Here is a 23,497-nt window from a genome sequence, read left to right on the forward strand (position 1 = left end):
GAAGACATCTAGCTCAGGGGTGGCCAACGGTAGCTCTCCAGATGTTTTTTGCCTACAACTCCCATCAGCCCCAGCCATTGATGGGAGTTGTAGGCAAAAAACGTCTGGAGAGCTACCATTGGCCACCCCTGATCTAGTGGATAGTTTGCTTTCTTCTAGTTTATTTTACAGTCTATGGAGAGAATACAGTTTTGTATGAAAACTCCTATGAGTTCAATGCCACAGACACTTTCCTCCTCATGTCAAATAGCATCTCAGATCCCAAGTCTGAGCCAGCTGGCTTATTTACAGTGAGCTACTTAGGGCATGTATGCACTTTTATCACTTTCAGTGGTTTTGTAACAAATGCCACCTAGTTTTGGAAATATGATAAAACAGGGAGAAAGCAAACAATCATTTATTATAATCATTCTTCTGGTAAAGCCTTGCCTTTAAGTCTATTGTGCATAAACTGGGAGAAGATTAAAACTGTTCCAGCTTTTGGAATGGGAGGGGTTTCCAGTAAAAGCTTCCACAATGCATTTATGGCATAGCTCATGTTTTTTCTAATGTACAATCTAGCTATGAGGCCCTCTTAAGTACTAGAAAACTTAAATGCCCATTAATCTGATTAGTTAAGGGTGGGGGGGAGAACCATTTAACTTTAGAATAAGAAATGGAGTTTGTACATATGCCTCTTTAATAGGTTTTCCTTTGGTACTAATCAGATATCAACTTGTTAGGAAAGGCTAGGATATTTTCCCCCAAGAAGTTCTGTGCACCAACAGCTCTGAAATCTTGGCATCAATTGCATCTATCCATCCGCTGCTTAGGTTTACACACAGCTATATTGAATTTGCTGATGACATAATGAAATGACACTGTGGTGGCTAGAAAGCAGAAGGATGTTGCAGCTTTAATAAAGAATATCTCTGATGCTTTAAATGGAAAGATTCAGAACTTGAAACATTAGACAGACTTTTCAAATTCCTGTATTTTTCAAGTTTTCTGAATTGAAGGGCTGTTTCAGCCCCAGCTTTCACAGGATATCTTTTGAGCCTTAAGTGGACAGATTCCGAACTGAAACATTTCACACATTTTTAAATGTCTCCATGGAAAAAACTACAAAATCTCTTTCTATGTTGTAAAAAGTGCTTCAGCTTTCCTGGCACCTGTGTGGAAGCATTATTTTTCATCCCTGTTTTTGGAAATTTTGATCAAACCGATCCTCTTCCCCTTTCACTGTGATGAGCAGGCCTCCTTTGTTAATGCTCTGGAACAACATTGTTGGCAACAACCTCTGCCTGCTTGTGCCACTCCATGGACCACAGCTGCAGGGAAGCTGCTGGGGCAGCCCCTGAAGCAACTAGAAATTATTTGGGCCAAACCAGGCATTAATTAGACATGAAGAGAAATAACTCAATATTGTAGCACACAACTGCCTGATGGGAGACCAATATAAAAGGGCTCCAGAATGGTCAGAGATCAGAGGAGAACTGAAGAGCTTCTTGCTGCTGGAAAGGGGAAAGAGTAAGTTCTTGTCCCTGTTTTGAAAGAAGACTGCCTTCAAGCAGCAGGAGCATAAGGGAACAATAAGAGGCCATTCTGATAGCCATCCTGCCACTCTGTTTGGGGGACTCTAAAGGCACAGAGCTGTGACACTACAGCTGCTGTACACAGGTCACTAAAGGAACAGAACAAAAAGGGCACACATGGCCAGTGATAAGGTAAGCACATGGTCTATATTGCTGTCCAGGCTTGGGCACTCAGCAGATTTAGAGCCCAGAGTCAGGATTGTGCCTTGTGAGACAGTGACTCTATCCTTCAAGAACTGTCTGCTATTCCCTTGTTTGATATCTAATTACAAAATTCATTTGAACCCTCTCAGCCTCTTGCCACTTCATCAGGTGTCAGCTGAAGACTCTCATACTTCAGCTGTTTCCTAAATTTTCTCTGTTTCCCTTACTGTGGCATTGATCCAGACAAGGCTCAGTATCAAGCTCCTCCTGAGTAGACTATGTGATAGAATGCTACCAACTTCTAGGTAAGCACCATTAGGCTTCAGCATGGATTTTCTCCATTTTTGAAAATGGATGTAGGCAGGCCTCAGATTCAGTGGGAGCTCACAGAAGTGCAGCTCCTGAACCTTTCTGAGAGTTCCTCCTACTCCTTCTGAGAGTTCCACCTCCTTGTCCATTGAATAGTATGCGCAGCTGCATAACAACCCCTGGATGAGTTCCACCACCTATTTTTCTACAAACCCTGGTTGTAGGTAATATAGAGATGGATAGGTAGAGATGAAGGGTGTGTGTGATTCATCTAGAGCTTCCTTCTTCTAGTGCTTTCCAATGAAAGTCCTGACTTCTCTGTTCCTTAAGTGTGGTATGGTTTGTGGAGTGGCCCAACCTCATTTTACTCTAGAGAAACCTGAGCAGGTCCTGGTATCTCTTCAGCAAAGATCTTACAGGTTGCTAATTTCACATACAACAAATACTATTCATACCTACAATCCCTATTTGCCAGGGGCAGTCTTCAGTTTGTTCCACTTGTCTCTGGTGAATATTTTTGTGGTCTTTATTAAACTATCATTAGCTTCATCTGCCATTCTTCAGCTTCCCCCCCCCACCGAGTTTCTGAAAATTAAATCGTTCTGTGGGAGGGGGGCCAAAGCCATGGGGAGCTTTTGAGGGCAATGCCCACCCATGAATGCATGCCGCCCCACAGGAATTTTTTTTTAATTAAAACAATATTTTTAAAAATGTAATATGTGTGTGGGGTTTCCAAAATGACCCCAAACAGTCAGGGAAGCTTCAGTCTCGGGTTTGTTTTTTTTTTTTTTTAATGCAAATAAAATTGCAAAAAAAATAAAATAAAATTGCAAAATGCAAGAGAGAGAGTCATAGACTCCCCTTTGACTCATGTAGACAAGGAAGCAGGCAGAGTTATGAGGACAGCAGGAGGAAGTGGACAGCAGCCTTCTGCCCCCTTGAAGCCAAGTCCTGTTCCTCTTCTGCTGGATGTAGGTGGGGGAGCTGTTCTGTCAGTAGCTTCCAACTCTCTCTCTCTCACTCACTCCCTCTCTCTCTCTTTCCCCTGGCTCCCCTGTCCCACAGGATTTCCCAGTGCCCTGCCTCCCAAAATTTTCTGGCTACACCCCTGTCTTTAAAAATACACAAGCATAAGCCTCATCATTGAGGCAACACTTGCTATTTCACATACAGCTGAAGTACAGTTCAACTGCTAACAGTGTAGGACAAGGATGTATGTTTTTTTTAAGTCTATCTTTAACTAATGAAAAACACTAGGAGTTGGCTTCTAAATCAGTGCAGGGAAATCTATTGCAGCTATTACAGAATGCTGCAATGGGAAGGGGCTCAAGCAACATGAGAATGGAGTGTTTCAGTCATGTTCTCTTTTTGCTTCTATGCATGATCTAGGGTTTGTAATGCAGTTACAGATCTGCAGTTGGAATGTTCACTTGGGCCTTGCTAAACATTATAGATATATCTATTGAAGCTAAATGAAGATGCACATCCTCAAGGACTCTGTTTCTGTGCAACACTCTTCTTGTGTACAACTAAAATTCAGTGATTGTATCATACATTTCCCATATGTACCAATGTATTCCAGTCCAGAAACTGCTATCTGAAAAGTTATATGAATATTTTGATGTTGAAGCCAACTAGATAAATAAGATTGCATTCTGTGGATATTACAATGGCAGTTAAAGATTACAGCTGAATTTTGACTCCTGCTTTTTCCACAAGCTGTAACAGCAGGAGAACTGTCACAATTGATGGATGAAGGCAACAGAGTCTGCACTGAAATGGTCCTAATGTTGAGTGAAACTGTTAATGAGAAATTGGCTATATCTGTGCAGAGAAGGGAGAAGATATAGTAGCTATTAATGCTGGAATGTTATATTGTTTTTAATTAGCAAATGCTAATTGCACAATGGAATATTCTGTGCAAGAGAACAAAATCTCATGTGGAAAAAGACGATAGCAAAATACTATTATGCTGAAAGGGTATAGTAGAGAAAAACACAAAATGTGATAAAATGGGAAGCATGATTGTTCCTTCAGGCAGCAAAATGCTATTACCTGACAAAAATAAATGGAAGCTATTTTTCTTTGTACACTGTACAAGTTCTGCATATCACCCTCATGTTTCACCTAACTTTTGCATATGAACTCAAAACTAAATACATTACAATTTGGACAATTCAGACAGCTGAATCAAGACTTTCAGCAAGGTACTGTGGAAATTTACTCAGAACAGATAAATTCTATAGGAGGAAAGTAAAAGAAATACAAACAACATAAGAGGAAAGAAATCAAACAGGATAATTCCAATTCTGTCAGCATTTTTAAAGAGCTGAATTTTTATAGCATTACCAGTGAAATCTCCACCATGTTTTATTTCTTATATTTGTATTCCACCCTTTCCAAGCATGCAAGTGTTCTCAGAACAGAATTTTGCCCCTACAACAGTTTTATAGTTAGTTAGGCTGGAAGAGAGTGACCTTCTAGACCCACCCATTGAGATCAATAGATGAATAGGGATTTGAAGACATCTAAGCTTATCATGATAGCAATGGCATTGCATTGCACTAGAATCAAACTCCATCTCATTAGCTGCATCATTTGAGACACTGTGTGCACTGGGAAGATGAGAAGGCCTAACCAGTGCTTAAGAACAACTCACAACCTGAAAGACTTTATTTTTATGTAGCAGAGGCATTTCAGGCTGGGGGCAGAAGATTTATGCAACAGGAGGCCTAGTCCAGCAACAACCACAAGCTACAAATAAGCTTCCCAATCCCCAGGTCCCAGTGGGGGATCCCCATGTTTTACAGGCTCCACCCTGCCCCCAGCCAGCTGGCCGGCAGGGGGAAGTCTCGCCCCCACAGCCACCATGTACCTCTAGATCTCTGGCAGGTTTAGAAACCTGCAAACAGGTCCCGTTTTAAAATGTGTGTGTGTGTGCCTTTAAATTTCAGCAGGAAGTACTTCATGGAGGAAGGGTCAGCAGCAGAGCCTCTTGAGAGCACAGTCCCTCAGTTTGTTTTGCTTTAATTTCAGAGCAAGTATGTGTTTGTGTGTGTGTGTGAGAAAGAGAGCAGCATAGCCCCTGTACTTTTCAGATGTCCTTGTGAAGGAACCAGAGCCAATAAGTGTGCGTGTGTAGGAGACAAAGAGAGAGAGAAGTCTTTGTAGAGGAACCAGAGCCAGTACGTGTGTGTGTGTGTGTGTGCTTGTTTTGCAATTTTTGCAGAGTCTTTGCTTCGGAACCTGTTTATGGGATGGATGGAGGAAAATTCCACCTCTCTCTCTTTTTATTTGCCAGTGTTAGCCTGAAAAACAGCAGTTCCTGTGAGTAAAGCCCCAATGAGATCACAAAAATGTGAGCTTGGAAACTCCATGCATTTTGGCTGCTTTTTGTGTGTTTACACTTTCATTTACTAGAATTTGAGCTATTGGGGGATGAGGAAATGATGACTATTCAGGTGAACTGCACTGCTGTATTTTTATGCATGTATTTTGAGGATGGGAAAGTTTGGCTACACCCAAAGTCTCCTGGCCCCACCCCCAAAGTCCCTAGATATTTTCTGATTTAGACTTGGCAACCCTAGCTACAAACCTGCTCCTTTAGGGAGAGTGCCACTATAGCAGCGCCAACCTCACGGCCTCACTGGATCTCTTTAACTCAGTCTCTTCGGGGTATTTTACTTTGTTATTTGATGGAAATAGAATTCTCTTCGTAGGGGACCACAGCAGCTTTGTACTTTTTCCCAAAAATATAGGCTTTCGAGAACTTTAACTCAAACCACAGATTTATTATAACACAAAGTCTTAAAACTGGGGAGATGGGAGATATTTACACAGGCTAACACGTTGCTCAGTTGTTTCAGGCTTTACATTAACTTTTTCTTCTTTCTTTGAGTCTCTCAGTTACATAGTTCACAGTTTCCCTATAACTTGCTCTCTCCACCTCTAGCCAAGGTCTGGCCTCTTGGGAATGATGTGCCAAGTCTCACCCCTCGACTGGAGCCACTACTACCAGTCCTTCTGGTGTCTCAGACCCACATCCACCTCACTAGATCTTCAGAGTTGTCTATAGGTGTCTGTGACCGTTCAGGTCTTGACTGACTCACACTTGTTCCTCACACACAGCCCTCTTGGCTGGTTTTGTCGAGCTTGCAGTCTCTGGAAGACTTTCCCGCCACTGTCTCAAGCTCCTTCACAGGATCAGCTGCCCTCCCAGCCTCGGTCAGGCACGAACTGACCCTCTCAGTCTCTGTCAGGCCCCAACACTGACAGACTTCTGACAGGCACCAACTCTGTCAGACACCAACTGACTGAATGACTGCCTCAGCAGTTTCCTGTCACTCAACCACTTTCCCTCCCTGAGAGCTCCGAGCACTTTGCCCCCACCCTCAGGTCACCTGACGTAGGCCCTGTGCGTCTTCAGTTTCTGGTTAACCCCTAGCTTTCCGTCACAGCCACCACATCTAGAACAGGAGACACATTAATCCCTGGGTCAATACTTTGCCCACAAGTAGCACCTTCATTTTTGTCAGGATTAAGTTTCAGCTTACTAGCCCTTATCCATGGCAAAACTGCATTTCTACAGCCCCCCAGCATCTGCTGGAAGTGTGAAACAGACAATTCTCTGTGCTATGTTCATATAGATACATTGCTTCCCTGTCCCACTATGTTGCTAGAGCTTGGCCAACAGACCGAATTCAGAAATTATATATTAAAATGTATAGGTCTTGCTGATTCATTCAAAGAGGTTTTGAAATAGAGCATTATATGTTGAGCTAGAGGTAGATACGAAGTCCAAGGCACTCTGGTGTTAGAAAAATCTAAGTTCAGAACATTTATACACCTCCCTCTTGAAACAGTAGACTCAATATGTAACTTCAAGAATTTAAGGTACTTGTTTCATTTACATGCAGAAAGTCAATGAGGGGCTTCCGGTTGGCTATAAAGGCAGGACTTTTTCTGAGCAGGAACACAGTTCCGGCTGGCTCGCCATCAGGGGGTGTGGCCTGATATGCATATGAGTTCCTACTAAAAAAGCCCTGCATAAAGGTAATGTTTTTCTTTAATCAAAGAAGTATATTTAGCCATTTTTGCAAGTTCCAGCAACCCCCAATCTTCTACTATGGGTATCTAAAGATTTCCTAGTCTGGGCATAAAGTAGCCTTACAGCTGTAGTCATCTAAACAAACAATGTTCCATGGGTATTCTCAATCTGTCTCTCCCTGAGAACCACAAGAAAAGCTTTTGGCTTCATTTGTATCTTAATTTTTAAAATATTCTGAATTCCTGAATGTATTTGTGTCCAAATTTTTTTAGCTTTAGTGCAGGTTGTTTATCTAGCTTGGATCTTCCTAATAATTGTCTTTTGAAACACTAATGACAATTATTAGTCCAATTCACATTTGGAGCCTTGTTTAGTATTAGGAATCTTTCAGGTTCAAGACAAAATTTCTGAGAGGAATCTTTCAGGTTCCTCCCAGTCTTACAAATGCTGCAGTTCAACTGAATATGGATTTGAAAACCATGGAGTCCAGATTATGGATCGCAGCAATATCAAACTGGTTAAAGCTAATTCCCCCGCTAGAGGTTTTGTTAATCTAATGTTGCTAGATACTTGTACTCCACCTTGGGTTAGACTGTTGAGTAGGAAATTAGCTTCATATGGCTTATCACAACAGCTGTTGGTAAGTATGGGTTATGATCAAGCAAAAATGGAAGTGAAACAGAATACTTGATGTTGAGAGACAACATGATATAAATAGAATTTTAAAGTTCCTATTCAACTCAAGTCCTATGAACAGGGTAACACCTATGTCTCATCTTTATAATTTGGCAAACTATGAACACAGGAAAACTTTTATATTAATACATTAGAATATTTTGTCCTCTGCAGTCCTTGTTAGAAGATATATAAAATCCCTATAGATGAATGATTATGTCCCTGTGGTGATATGAAAATAGAAACATTAGAACATGTTATCTTTGACTGTAAGATGTGTAATCAGATATGTGAAATTTACACAAATGCCCATACTTCCAACACATTTGAGAAGACATAGAGTCCTATTTCTCTCTTTAAAAAAAAATTCTGATAAGAGCCAGGACATAACATACAAGGTTGCTAAATATGGATGGATGGCATTGAAGTGTAGAATATCTCTAACATATAGAGAGAGATCTCCCCAGTTCTGTTATTTATGAGAACTATAAATTTTTTAACATTGAAATTTATTTTATGATTGTGGAATTTTTGTAGTGTAACATTGTTTTACATTTTTATATATTTTATCTACCCTCTTGTATTATACTTGTATTACCCAGGGGCACTGCCTACACCTGAGGAAGCACCTCTCTAAGAGATGGGGTCCCCTAGACTTTCACAGTTTTTCATTGCAAAAAGCAGGCCAAGAGAGCAAAGTCATGCTGGAATGGAAATACAGCATGTAGACAGTGTTTGTGGTTCAGTAAAACAGCAGCAGCCCCGGGCTAAGTTTCCTCCCTCAACCTAGCAATGGAATGGGTCAAACAAAGAGTTCACCAGGTAAATATGTCTCATCCTTTATGCTATGACTAGCAACTGCTAGTAAATTTTGCCTTCTTAATGGTTTCTACAGCTTTCTCTTTGTCTTTTATCTATGCTAATGTGCAAAGCATTGCACAAATCTATTTTCCATCTGTCCCCTCCACCCAGAATATCGAAACCATATTGATATGAAACCTTAAATCCATAATGGCCCTTCCTGACAAATATTAAGGGTCATTCACTTCTTTTGTCTTGAACTGGGAATCCATTCAGGATCCCAGGAAAGACCTGTCAATGACCATTAAGAGTCATCATAGCCCTGGAAGAATCTCCACCCGTGTTCCCTCTAAGCTGAGTTAGTGTGAGTTAGTTTTTTAGCTCCAGCTTACACATTTTTGTCTTAGCTCAGGAAAAATGACCCCTGAGCAAACTAATTCATGCAGTAGCTCACAACTTTAATACCAGTAGCTCACAAAGTAGAATTTTTGCTCACAAGACTCCACAGCTTAGTCTCCACCCCTCCAAATACTATATAAACTGAGAGCAAACTCCACTAAGGTGTTCAATCTGTGGACACATATATAGGTTGTTCCCCTGTTACTCTAAATAATGGGCCTCTTAGACATGGCATGATGGCTGTACACATCTCCATCTTTAATTTCTACATGGATTTCTGCACATCAGGATTAGGTAAATATTACTTCTGTAATTCTTAAAAGTCTCTATTCCTCACCCCTGATTTGCTTAGCCTCTTGATTGTGTGTATTGTGATTGCATATGTGTAATTGCATTCCTACATATTTTTCTAAGTAAACTGGCATTCAGGGATAGTATGAAACTTTCCAATATGGCCACTTGGAAGCTATGGTTGGTTGAAGCAGAGCCGACTGAAACTAAATCCATTGAAGACAGAGGTCCTGTACCTGAGTTGTGGGAATTTGGGGTTAGGGATCCAATTCCCAGTTCTTGATAATGAACATCACCTCCAACAGTGAGGAGTCTGGGTGTGATTTTGGATGCCTCCCTTTCTTTTGTTGCTACTCAGTCACAGTTGAGTCTGACTCTTTGCCACCCCATGGACCAAATCATGCCAGGCCCTCCTGTCTGCCTAAGCTTTGTCCAACGGAACCCAAAACAAATTGCCTTAAAATAGGATTTTGGGAAATTTAGAGTGGAGGGCAATCTGCCTTGTAGCGAGATCAAAAACCTGTTTATACAGAAGGTACCTGCCTTGGAACTTACCCAATAATGAGACAATATGATATAATATAAAAAGGTTTATTATGAAATAAAGACAAACGTACAAGAGTAAAAAGTCACACAACGCACATACAGTCCTAATAAAAATAAGATAGAAATAGGGGTAAACACAAGGATTGACAAACAGGGTAATAATTACCTATCGTAGTCTTCAAGGAAGGCTCCAATGGCAACAAAAAAGGAGATGGGGGATGGACCCTCAACTGATTGGGTATTGGGGGCGTATCTAACAGTGGGGTACATGGTACTGTCAGATGCACAGGTGTGGGGAGTTGGGTCAGAGGTTATGAGGACTACCTTGAGCCCTTAGGGGGTAGGAGGTGCAGGAGCAAATGACAGGTAGTCAGCTGGTACATGACCTCAGAGAAAGGAGAGGCTCTGCAATGACCATAAGGGCTGGAATTGTGCAGTAGCCAATGGCCAGTTTATTAGGGGCACCTGATTGGATACCCATACCTGGCCAATGAGCAGACCTGGCCCTAGTTACCTGATTGGGTTTCCAGGTAACAATGGACAAAAGGGGGAGGCTCCAGGGTGACCATTAGGGCAAAGAATGGGTGAGGGTATTGGGGTGGAAGTGATTAACAAACTATCAAACTTATCTAAAGGTGACAATAGAGGGCCAAATTGCTACCTAAGGTGAGACCCGATCTATACAAAGAAGTCTGGCTCTAGGTGAAGATGTTCTTCCTCTTCTTTACTTCTATAATGGCACCATCTATTGTCTTGGGTTCTGTTGGACAAAAGCTTAGGCAGTCTGGCGGGGTTTATGCTTAAAACAAGCTTGATTGCCTTACGCAAAAGTAACAGCTGTTGAGTATGTGAGTCTCTTGCTTCACCGTCATGGAGTCTGGCACTGCAGGAAGATGGTTGCTGATAGTGTTAGCCTACCCACATGGCTTTCATGATTGAGGATGAAAACTGCTTGCCTGAACAGTTCCTGGTGGAGCAACTTCTTCCACTGCAATGGCCAAGATAGCGTATGCAGGAGCGACTGGAAACCCATCTGTACTTCTGGCTAGCACTCTTCCGGAGATATAGAGTGCTGTTGTAACGCTGAGGCTGTTAGTACTCACATAAGTCTCTTATAAACTGGCAGATAAAACCCACGTCTTGTAGCAGATATGTGTAAATTGAATCTCCAGGCACCCTGGCAACCAAATGAGTGATTATGATGTCCGTGTATAACTGATCTTAGGGTTCTCTTAGCCACATGTCTTCCACCATCCTCTGAAGTCTGCTCAAATTCATGTTAATTACATCATTAACGCTGTCCAGCCATCTCATCTTTTGCCATTCCCTTCTTCTTTTACTTTCTGGCTTTCCCAGCATCAGGGTATACTTCCAGTGAGTGTTCCCTTCTCATTTGGTGGCCAAAGTATTTGAGCTTCCGCTTTAGCATCTGATCTTCCAGGGAACAGACAGGGTTGATTTCCCTTATGACTGACTGATTTGATCTTCTTGCAGTCCAAGGGATTCTCAAGAGTCTTCTCCAGCATCACACTTTGAAAGCATCTATTCTTCTGTGCTTGGCCTTCCTCATGGTCCAACTCTCACAGCCATACATTACTACTGGGAATACTATTGCTTTGACTATATGGACTTTTGTTGGAAGGGTGATATCTCTACTTTTCATTATACTGCCTAGGCTTGCCACAGCTCCCAAGGAGCAAACATCTTTTAATTCCATGGCTACAGTCACCATTTGCAGTGATCTTGGATCCCTTTATATGGAGCCCCAAATCACTAATGTTGTCTGGCTAGCATTTTTCCATCTGTGTCAGGTCAGGCAACAGGTTCCCTTCCTCTCTCCTCTTAATTTAGCTACAGTGATCCATGTAATGTTCACCTCCAGGCTAGACTACTATAACTCACTTTACACTGGGCTACCCTTGAGACTGACTGAGCAACTCCAGCTGGTTTAGAATGCAGCGGCTCATTTCCTCATTGGAGGGCCTCATAAGAGTCCACATTCAACTGGTGCTGCATTGGCTCCAGGTGGAGTACTGGATCAAGTTTAAAATATTGGTTTCGAGCTTCTAAGCCCTACCCGGTCTGGAATCAACATACCTATGGGACCACCTCTCCTGGTATGTCCCCCACAGAGTTTTACAATCAAAATCTTCTGATGATCCCCAGCCCAAAAGATATCCACTTAACCTCAACCCGAGCTGGAGCCTTTTTGGCTCTGACATTGGCATGGTGGAACAGTCTTCCAAGTGAGATCTGGGCCCTGTGGGACTTAATGCAGTTCTGCATGGCCTGCAAAATGGAGCTGTCCTGCCAGGCCTATGGTTGAGGCTGTGGTAACCATCTGGATTGGCCTCCCCTTATGGTCTCTCTTTCTTGTTTGTTTGTTCTGCTCCTCTTTATTATTTTAACATCTATTGTTGCACTTGATGCAAACCCCCATTGTTCCAGTGTTTTGGCTGTCATCTGATATTGATATTAGACATTGCTCGTAATGTAAATGAAAATTTATTTTGTTTAAAATGTTTTTATTGTTATTGTTACTGTTGTTACCAACCCTGAGCCTGCTTGGAGAGGAGGGAGGGCTATAAATCAATTAAATCAAATTAAATTTGTTCTGGTGCCTGACTTTTTTGCTGTTATTTTTTCAGGCATTAAGAGTTGGGAAGGGCAGTCAAAAGAGAGTAACTCAACAGATAAGTGCAGGACAGGGACATTGTTCAACCAGAACAGTTAATACATTTCTCCATTAGTCATCTTCTTTGATGTTTCAGTGCACAGGTGTCCATTCCTTCCCTCCCACTCACCTGCATGCTCCCACCTACTTGCGTTTTCTTCCTTTGTACACAAGCACCTCTACTGCCCATGGCCACAGATTCCTGTAGCCTCTTCCCTAGTGACACCTGGAAAAGTGTGCAGCAAGGCACATGGGTGGTGGAGTGCTAGCCAGTGAATGGGCAGGAGTGATGGCAGCAGTGAGCCCTGCCAGAAACCCTGGGTCCCTGCAGTTGCCCCACCCCAGAGTTTGCCGATGCTGACCCTGCTCACTACTGCCACCTCCTGCCTATTGTTGCATATATTTTTTCTCTGCAAGAGATAAGTCCTTGTTCAAGATCTCTCAGACATTTCAAAGCACTGCAGGTGTCTGGGGACCCAATATTCATAAAACTGCAGAAATTGTGTGTGCATGTGCCTTATTTTGGAATGCTCTGTGAGAGGAACTATCTCTGCATATCCCTCCATTCACCTTTCTTGTCCCCATGTTTTGAAGTCCATTTCTCCCAGACCAGCTAGGAAGTCAACCAGGCTGATAGAAAAATGCTGAAAGAAATAAAGCACAGTGTGGTAAGACATGAAAAGGGTTAGGGTTTGGTTTCCACTTTCTCTGTACTCCTGAGAAAGTATGGGAAAATGTACTCCCTTGCCAATTATGCCACTATGTAAGTGATGATTTTAGTTGGTTATGGAGCTGAGATGCTTTCTTCTATTGACCTAACATTTGGAGCAGAGGATCACTTCATTGAAGTGTGCAATTCTTGAGCATTTCAATTTGAATTTAAATTGTAGGTTTTTGACTTTTCAAATGGCCTGGCACCAGTTTAGTTTAAGAACATCACCTTACATATGGATCTCTCTGTTCACTCAGATTATGTTTTGAATCATTGCTATATGTTTCCCCACTATCAAAAATGTGGTGGGTAGTGATATGTGAAAAGGTCTTTTCAGCAGTAGCACCATAGTTATGGAATGCTATCCTAAGGGAGTCTCAAATGATATTTTCTCTTCAAGTCTTCAGGAGACATATTCAATTTTTTTCCCCAGTAAGCTGTTAGCTTTGGCTATATGAGACAGCTGGTCAGATTGCATTTAGTAAAAGATTCTAATGGATCTTGGATGTTATATTGGTTAGGTTTAAAAAAAAAAAAACCCTAGCTGAATGTTATTACAGTATTCACCTTCTTGTTGCTATTTGGCTAATAATTCAGAACATAAACATTTTAATTAATAAATAAATACGCCCTAGAATCCTCTGCAATGTGCAGGATATGTTGATTTCTCAAAGGAAAAAGGGATTTGTCTCAGAGGAGAAATAACCAGGGACACTTTGAGAATGATTTGTGAGTACCACCTCAATGCCCTTGAAAGAGAAACAGTTTTAAGTAATTTGAGAGGAAAGCATAAAATCTACAAATATGCACAGTGAATGCTACAGACTCTGCAAAGGGCAAGCTTGTATAAATCATGTTATAGACTTTACCCCTTCCAGATAATATAATGTAATATAAAGGTGTGAATGAGGGAACTCCAAATCCTGGTAATTCAGCTCACGTTTGAATGGAAGTTTTGCTTGTTGATTTGGTAATCTTTCTCTAGGAAATGTGCAGCACCAACTGCTTTTCATGGTAGATTAGTGCTCCCGTGGTCAATTTGCTTTTACTAATGTCAGGGCCCTATGGTTCAGGTTCATCTGTCGCATAGCAACTGCCTCAGCAGCAGTGGAGGTAGCCATGCATAAAAGATTACACAGGATAGCAGGGCACAAGTGTGAAGATTTTCAAAATTAGATACAATATCAGCATGAATATGAACTGCCAAATTGGCATGGAAGGATTTTTTTCAAGTCATCAAGTTTCCCATATTTATCAGGTAAAAGCAGTTTAACTGCAATGCATACAAACTACAGAAAATTCAGAGAGCAGTCATTTAGGTGGAGAATAATAAGGGAATACAAACAAATGTAAACAAAAAACCTCTAAACCAGTACAGTAGTATTCTGCTGAAAAAGAGGCCTGTATTAGGTCTTGTACATTACAATTGTCTGTGTCAGAGCCCATGTTTTAAGACATTTTTCTTTTTTTGACCAGCAGGTTGATTTCTTCAAGTTTGTTTCTTTTTGCCAGTGAACAGAGAAAGAGTAACTTAGTTGATTTGATTATCACAAAAAAAATTCTTCAGCTTTATGTTGAAATCATTCATATTACTTTAAAATGTCTGTTTCCAATACTGCAAACTGCATTAGCATTACCAATTTATACAAGCATAGATCTTTATATTTTTTTCCATGTTGTTTAGTTTGGAGATATCCCTCGGCCACACTCTTCAAAACTGTTATATTTGAGAACTCACCCATGGATGTTTCCTCTTTACTTGCAGACATCTAAAATCAGCATATAACACTTTCTAAGAAAGCATCAACTTGAATGGAAACAAACTATAGAAAAGTGGAGTAAGGACAAAGTACAAACTAGAAGCAATTACTAGACCCAGAGATGTTTCTTCCATAACCATCACTCACAGCATCTGCAACATCTCAAGATTAGTTTCTTGTCTAGAAATATTTAAAATTATTTCTGACACTGACATATTTATTTATTTATTCATTTATAATGTTAGATTTATATCCCACCCATTCTGCGAAGACTCAAGGTGGCTAACAACATAAAATAAACAGAGGCAAAATTATAAACAGTATTAAAATCATAACAATAAAACAATCAAATAAAATCATAATGGTGCTACCATATTTATTATAGGCAGGATCATATGGTAAGGCAGTTGGGGTATCATTGGGGTAAGGTCAAATAGTACTAAATAACTGAGCTGGGCGCAAGGTCACAGATGCAATTTGGGCCACAAAGTAAGCTTTCTTTGTGGTCTTGACTGCCACTTCATAGGTCCACGTAAATGACCTATAAGATGTTCTTGTCACTTTTGTTCAGAGTACACTGCCACTGTCTCTCTAGTCGTCTAAGCTGCCATATCATCAACTACAATTCCAGGGTATACCATGGTGCAAGTCATGAGCAAAGAGGATGCCTAGGTGTGATCTCATTTATGGCTGTGGAGGGGACTCCACAAGCCCATCTAATGAGCTGCCAGGGATCCTGCAAGGACATCTGAAGCCACATTGGGTCCATCTGGCTTCATGGGTGAGCCAAAACATGCTCGCTGCCTAAATAGGAGTGTGGTAACACGTCCATACGGGCCCTCAGGGCATAGTGGTCCAACCATGGCACTGCCTCAGCAGTAATCCAGTCTACTACAACTCCTGCCACAAAGATCAAATCCAGCATATGCCCGGCCTGGTGAGCGGGTGATGTCACATATTGAGAGAGTCCTAGTGTCACCAGGTCTGTCATCCGAGCAGAGGCTGCAACATCAACATAGACATTGAAGTCACCCAAGTCAATAAGTTGAGGGTGCTCTAGTGACCAGCCTGCTACAGCCTTCATCAGAGATGGCAGGGCACTGGCTGGTGCATTAGGCAGTTGGTACACCAACCAGATCACCAAACTCTCCCCAACATCCCACACCAGACCCACACACTCAATGCTGGTGATCTTTGGGGGCAGGAGCGCCCAGAAGGAGTAAACCTCCTGTATGAAAAGCGCCACACCTCCCCCCACCTGCTAGTCCGTGCTTGGTAGTAGATCAAGAACCCAGGGGGAGCTACTTGGGAAAGAGCTACTGTCTCAGTCACGTAGGCCAGGTCCATTTTCTGCTCAAGCAGATAGTCTCATAAGACTGTGGTTTTATTATTTATGGACCTGGCATTACACAACACCAAGGACAGAGGTGAGTACTTCCCTCATATCTACCATCGTTGGAATGGAACACAGGCTGGAAGCAGAGTGAGCCCTCCTGTGTCTCATTCCTTAACCCATTATGCCTGTTCCCTCCACTATACTTGCCCCTCCCCAGGAGCACTGGTATTCCTTGAACTAATTCCTCCATGGTGCTGATCTTTATGTAGCCTCAGATCGATGTCAGATGGAATTGCTTCATAGATATCTACTCCCAACAATTTTAGAATCACTCACCATTTAACCCCCCCCTCCACAATTCCTATCCTAACCAATAAACTACCTTAAATTGAGCCCTACCATTAAATTACAAAGTTATCTATAGCCAATCAAATAATCCCTCCCTTACTCCTACTATAATTAGCTAATTAACACATCCAATCCAAATTAATTCAATGGCTATTAAAGGTCCCAAGTAAACAATTTAACATATAGTTAGAATAAGATAAAAACCCATAAAACAATTAGTAATTTAAATTAATTAACTTTAAACTCAGTTTAATTCAATCAATCATGCTTTAATCCCACCCCAGTTTAAATTAATTATACTTTGAGCTCAATCCAAAATTCATTTTTATTAATTTACTGTTGTACTTTTAAAAAAAGGCATTCAATATACTGTGTTAGAAGATATCCTTTGTGTTTGCTATGATACTGACTTGGGGAGGTGGTGTATACTAGTAAAAGTTTAAGGTTCATTCTTTTCTCCTTCTGTTTGCAACTGTAGTTGCATGGCAAATAACAATCCCAAAGAGGATATAAATGACTAAGGATGGGTCTATCCATTATTGAGAAACCAGTAGGTTCTGAAGTCCAGAGACTTATTTTTCCCTATCCAATAGAATTAATTTGTGTGGGTTCCCCCCACTCTTTTAAAAATTCTGTGAATTATAACAAAATCTGAAAGGTGTGGTTCCCCTTTCCCATGTGTTGAACTTATTTTTTTCCAAATATAATCTTTATTGTAATCTTGTTTTTATTTGTGTTTGCTTAAGTTCTTCAGACCTGCCCAGGAAAAAGCTATCATTTCCACTTTGATAGGAGGGAAGAAAGATAACTCTGTAGAGTTTGTGGCTGTTTCTCACACATGCATGAGCAGCAGATTGCTGAAAAGCGAAACCTGGGAGGTAAATCAGACTACTGAAGCAGCTCAGGAGGTATTGGTTGAGTTATTTCATTGCCACAATGACTAGAAAGCCAAGTTGCACATGGCGCTGAGAATTTGGAAGGCTATAAAATATTCGGGAGTTGTCAGAGAGAAAACTGTTCCATCTAGTCCTCTGAGCCTTTGTTTAACTAGTAGTAATTCATTCGTTTCTCTTGAGTTAGGAATGTTGCAACCATTCCTGTCCCTGGACAAATGTGTATCTGAACAAGAAATTATATTGTGACAGTTGCTGTCTTTTAATTCTAAAGTACTTTTATTAGGAGAATTAGAGCTTCTATTACTCTGGGTTGGGAAAGACACTGAAATGATAATTCTTTGCAAAGAATGCAGGTTGTTTGAAATGGCCTTTTGCTGCAAAGAGACCAGGGGGACCTAAGATTAATATTTGGATCACATAGATTCCCAAGGATAAGCAGATTCCCAAGGAGAGCCAGTTTGGTGTAGTGGTTAAGTGTGAGGACTCTTATCTGGGAGAACTGGGTTTGATTCCCCACTTCTCCACTTGCACCTGCTGGAATGGCCTTGGGTCAGCCATAGCCCTGGCAGAGGTTGTCCTTGAAAGGGCAGCTGCTGTAAGAGCTCTCTTAGTCCCACCCACCTCACAGGGTTTCTGTTGTGGGGGAGGAAGGTAAAGGAGATTGTGAGCCGCTCTGAGACTCTTTGGAGTGGAGGGCGGGATATAAATCCAATATCTTTTTCTTCTTCTTCTTCTAAATCATTCTTCCTCTGCAAGGAGGACAGGGCTTGAGCTGATATGGCTAATCTGAAGCAACAGTTTTTCCCTTGACAGGTGTTAGTAGTCCTCATGATTGGTAGATAAAATAATTTAAGTTCTCTGGGGTAATGTCTGAATACTAGAGACATTTCACTTATAGAATAATTGGTTTATTAAAGGGATAAAGTTCTACTATTTTAGTCAGCTCAATCCTTACCTAGCACAGCTAATAAAATCATTATCTCCCCCACCCCCACCAACATCCTATTTGAGCATAGAAGATTGTTGGTGGAGGTGGGCAGGTAAGAAATTAGGAATGTAAAAGCCACAGTTTTTATAGTAAAGGGAAATGTTCTGAAGTGAACCATACAATTTCTAGCATTTGCTGGAAGACATCATCAAAGCTGAAATATAAGTGACATTGTACATGTGTTCCATCTTGTATTGCCTAACTGTCTAACGTAGCCATGGCCTCACTTGTTCATCTTCCCAGCAGTGTTTCATGTGTCTGAGCTGTCCACTTAGTCGCCTGAACATCTGACAGCACATCCATGTGTTCAGCTGGTTACAATTCCATTTACTCGCTATTGTTTCTTCAACCATTTGATGAAGCAATCACAAAACTTGTGGCCAAGGAACACGGGAATGGTAGCACATGTGACTGCTGCAGTGAGCACACAGCAGGATAGGTAAGAAACACATGGAATCCCAAACACTCAAACAAAATTGCATTCAGTGTCACTTATTATTTCCTCTTCGTGTCAAGGTTCACTTTTGGATACTATTTCAAAAGGCCACCATGAATTTTTTTTCTCCCAACTAAGCCGGGGACAGGGGACAGAAGATCTATCTGCACCTTTCCAGTCTCTTAGAAATTAACATATTACATTTTAAATTTGGACTCAAGTGCCAGTACATCTTTTGGTTCAGGTCAGCTTTAAGACCAACATCTTAACTGTGTGCTAAGCTCCATATTTTAGGAGATGAGCCATCTGTTGGCAGTAGAGTTCAAATTCATTCTCTATTCAGATATGTAATTACTTCTCCCGCCCAAGCAGTCTCATTCTTTAGCTAGTACTTTTGAAAAGGCATTTTCATGGGAGGGTGTGTGTGTGTTGAACTCAGAATGGCACTTTGAAACAATAAGTGTCTGGAAGTTGTGTCATCTGCCAATGGACAATGCTTCTGTTCCAGCATTAGCCATTGTGGTATGATTGCCAAAATGAAAGACCTGATTGTTAGTACTTCCTCTTCCAACCCTCTCCAAGTTAATAGGAGGGGAAAACTTCGTTAAGGGTGGCCATGCTCCCAGATTGTTCCCATGCTAGCAGTTATCTGTAGAAGGACAGAAACACTCAATTCCCCCTCTTAGTATAGCAACGCAATATGAAGGAGACTCCCAAAAGTGCTGAGAGCCTCTTGGCTGATACACTGTGTCATGAGCCCTGTCGAGGAGGAGCTGGAAGGGTTAACAGACCTGGAAGAGTTGCCAGCCAGTTCCTCAGCTGAACAAACAGCAGCTGGCCCATCAATCACTCTCCAGGCACCCGTGTCAGCTGTTGACGATCAATCTCCTCCAAGCTCTCCTCCTCCCATCTCAAGAGTTCGAAGCAGGCTCCAGAAAGAACTTTCAGAGCGAAGACATGAGGCACGCCGATGCTTCAGATCTCTCAGCCCTGAGTTCTCGCAGGGTCACTGCCACCCAGGAAGCAGGCAGATTGAGACGCCCATATAGCTCCCACCCAGGACTTGGTAACCTTATGGAAGCAACAAGTCTATTCTCTGGCTTGCATCCATGCTCCTTCCTGATCCTGACCTGCTTGATTTCCTTGGCACCCTGACCTTTTGGCTTTTGGACATTGACTTCAGATTCCGGTTTGTGATTTTGCATTGGTGACTTGGCTCCTGCTTGACTTCCAGGACTTTGACCTTGGACTGGCTTTGGACTCCTGCCTGCCTGCACCCTGAGAATGTGACACACTACATGAACATGACACACCTTCCTTAATCTACTGGGGCTGTTGTTTGTCTAGATGAAAATAGCAGCTACAGATTCTTAGTTTTAGTAAGTCTTCAGAAAGTATTGGTATTGAACAAGTCTAGTCTCTGGCTTGCATCCATGCTCCTTCCTGATCCTGACCTGCTTGATTTCCTTGGCACCCTGACCTTTTGGCTTTTGGACATTGACTTCAGATTCCGGTTTGTGATTTTGCATTGGTGACTTGGCTCCTGCTTGACTTCCAGGACTTTGACCTTGGACTGGCTTTGGACTCCTGCCTGCCTGCACCCTGAGAATGTGACACACTACATGAACATGACACACCTTCCTTAATCTACTGGGGCTGTTGTTTGTCTAGATGAAAATAGCAGCTACAGATTCTTAGTTTTAGTAAGTCTTCAGAAAGTATTGGTACAGCAGAAAGGTGCAAGTGAACTAATGTGCATGGCAAATATCTTACTAGCACCTAGCTAAATTATGCCCGGGTTATATAAAGCAATGTGAAGTGGGATACTTGCACTCTGCTCCCAATGGAAGACATTGTTTTGCCTACTTTATATGGTAATATATCAGCACTGAATAATGTATTTTTGTTTTAACATTTGCAGATGATCGTAATTACCTACAATTAAAAGTTAGTCTCACCAGTTTCAACATAGCTCACTTCCAAGTGAATGTGCTTAGGATCATGGGTGTGGCCTTATGGTCTCTACCCTGCAAATAACAATGTAATTCTTTTTGCTAAAGTCTTAGCCCCCAGGATATTTTGTGTCAACAGGGCTTTCAGCCTTCCTGCTATCTGGAAATGTTTTTTTTTTCTTGATCACTTTTGGATTTGCCAGCTTTGAAGTATTCATAGACTCATAGAGTTGAAAGGGACCCCCAGGGTCATCTAGTCCAACACCTTACACAATGTAGGAAATTCACAAATACCTCCCCCTAAGTTCACAAAATCAGCATTGCTGTCAGATTCTTTGAATGTGTTCTTGTCAGTAACAAATGAATAGATATTCCACTTCTGGGTTTTGGTCATGGAGGATTGAGCTGCTCTTCAGCTGACGAGCAGATCAGAACCTCTGTTCTGGGCAGAGAAGGTGATCTCAATACCTGCTGCCTACCTCTTCCAAGCAGGGAGAGGGCCAAGATATGCTTATCAAATTCTGAGGGGATTTACTTGGCTGACGAGGGACTCCAGTGGGGTTCCTTTTTGGCTTTGAAGAGTCCCCCGAGAAGGACTGCATTCAATCATCTACAGAGGATCTCTGAGGTCATTAAGTTGGCTTAAATCCACCAAGATACAAAGCTTTTTTGAGACTGATCAACATCTAACAACTAAGAGAGCAGTGCTCAAAAGGATATCGGAATAAAAGGTAAATGCCCTCTTTCAGCTCGCATTAAGATGAAACCCGGGAAATGACATCTAGCCATCTTATACATAGTCTGAACTGTAGCACCGAAATTTATAATTTATAATGTCTAACTGTCTATTTAATTTTAACTTAATTTATGAATGTAATTTTATCTATTTTAATTGTTTAATTGTTCTGTAGTAATATTGTATTTTATTGTAATCATGGTGTATACCGTGTCGTGTTAGCCGCCCTGAGCCTGCCTTTGGCGGGGAAGGGCGGGATATAAAAATAAATTTATTATTATTAAAATATTTATATCTATCACTCCGGGACTAATAAAAGACTAAATAAAAATAAAAACAAAGGTCTGTATCCAAAAATATTATCTTATATTAAGTGAAAGGAGGGGTTAAAATTGGGATGTAAACTTGGAGAATTAATACTAAAAGAGGAAAAAAAATATTGTTTGGAATACCTGTGGTCTGAAATAGACAACCCCTCTGAGAAGAATTGCTGAGCTGGTGATTATAATACAGGAAATGTCATCATTGAAACAATGTGAGACTTCATAACCACTGAAAACGAGACTTCGTGTCAAGAAAGGAAGGAAGGTAAAGGAAGGAGCCACTAGGAGAAGAGAAAAATAACAAGCTTCCCAGCCTTCTCTAGGACTCAAAATCATAGAGAAGTATCAGCGGCCATTATAAGAAGGTCAAACTTTAAAAAATTAATTTAAAAAACCCTGAACATTGAAAAAGAGCAGAGCCGGCAGATATTGTCATTAAAAGGTTAAATCTATTGGACTATATACTTAGAATTAACTTTGGTACTGTTTTGGAGAAAAAAGGAAAAAACTTTTTAAAAGGATAAAAAAAACGCAACGGCCATTTTGAGTAATTTTTTTAAAAAAATATTTTGACCTAGGAACATCAGAGAATGGCGATTTTGGGCTTATGTAAAGGGGCATGATTTAATCTACAGGACTGTGTATTTAAAATCTGAATCTGAGAGGTCAACTTTTGGACCTATTTAAAGCAATAGGTAAACAGTGATGTCGGAGCAAAGATTAGCAGCAAAGCAGATGCGAACGAGGGCTGGTCACTTAAAGAAAAAATGGCCAAAGTTAAAATTGACAGGGCTGAGAAACCAGGATGGCAAGAAGCAATGGATGCTATGGAAGCAAGATTGGCAAAGATAATTAGAGAAATGAAAACAGAACTTAAAAAAGATATTGAGTCCAGTGCAAAAGAAGTTTAAAAAGATATTGAAGATCTCAGAAAAGAGACACAAGCATCTCTACCACCTGCAGAAGGTGGAGGAAAAGGTAAAAGACCTAGATACAAGAATGGATAAAGTAGATTCCACTATGCAAAAAATGCAGGAGAAAGCATTATTAGCTGACTGTAAATTAATGGAGAATCAAATACAAATGGAAAAATTTCAAAAGCAAGATAGAACAATAATTCAGTATATGCTTTCAGCTGCACAGACATTATATGCGCAAATGTGGAAGCAAGATAAAATACCAGAAAAATGGGAATGGACTTTGAAGGTCATGCATTGGAGTGAAATATTATGAAGATGGACTATAATTATAACCTTTGGGCTTTTTAGAGAAAGTAATATGGAGATGTTTGTTAAGGGGGAAGGCACTGCTGGGGGTCACAAAAAAGGGGGGTGGAGTGGAGAAAATGTGATATATGTGTATGTGGATATATGTGTATTAACATTTAATGACAAATGATAACATACCACTACAATATATTACATTATAATAATTTGTTTTAACCTGGGGGAAAACAAAAAAACAAAAACAAATGAATAGATATTCCTGATCTACCTTCTCCAGCATTCTCTTGTTACATTTCTTTTTACCATACTGCCTCCTACTCATTT

This window comes from Heteronotia binoei, chromosome 2 (genome assembly GCF_032191835.1).
Source record: "Heteronotia binoei isolate CCM8104 ecotype False Entrance Well chromosome 2, APGP_CSIRO_Hbin_v1, whole genome shotgun sequence".
Taxonomy (NCBI): Eukaryota; Metazoa; Chordata; class Lepidosauria; order Squamata; family Gekkonidae; genus Heteronotia; species Heteronotia binoei.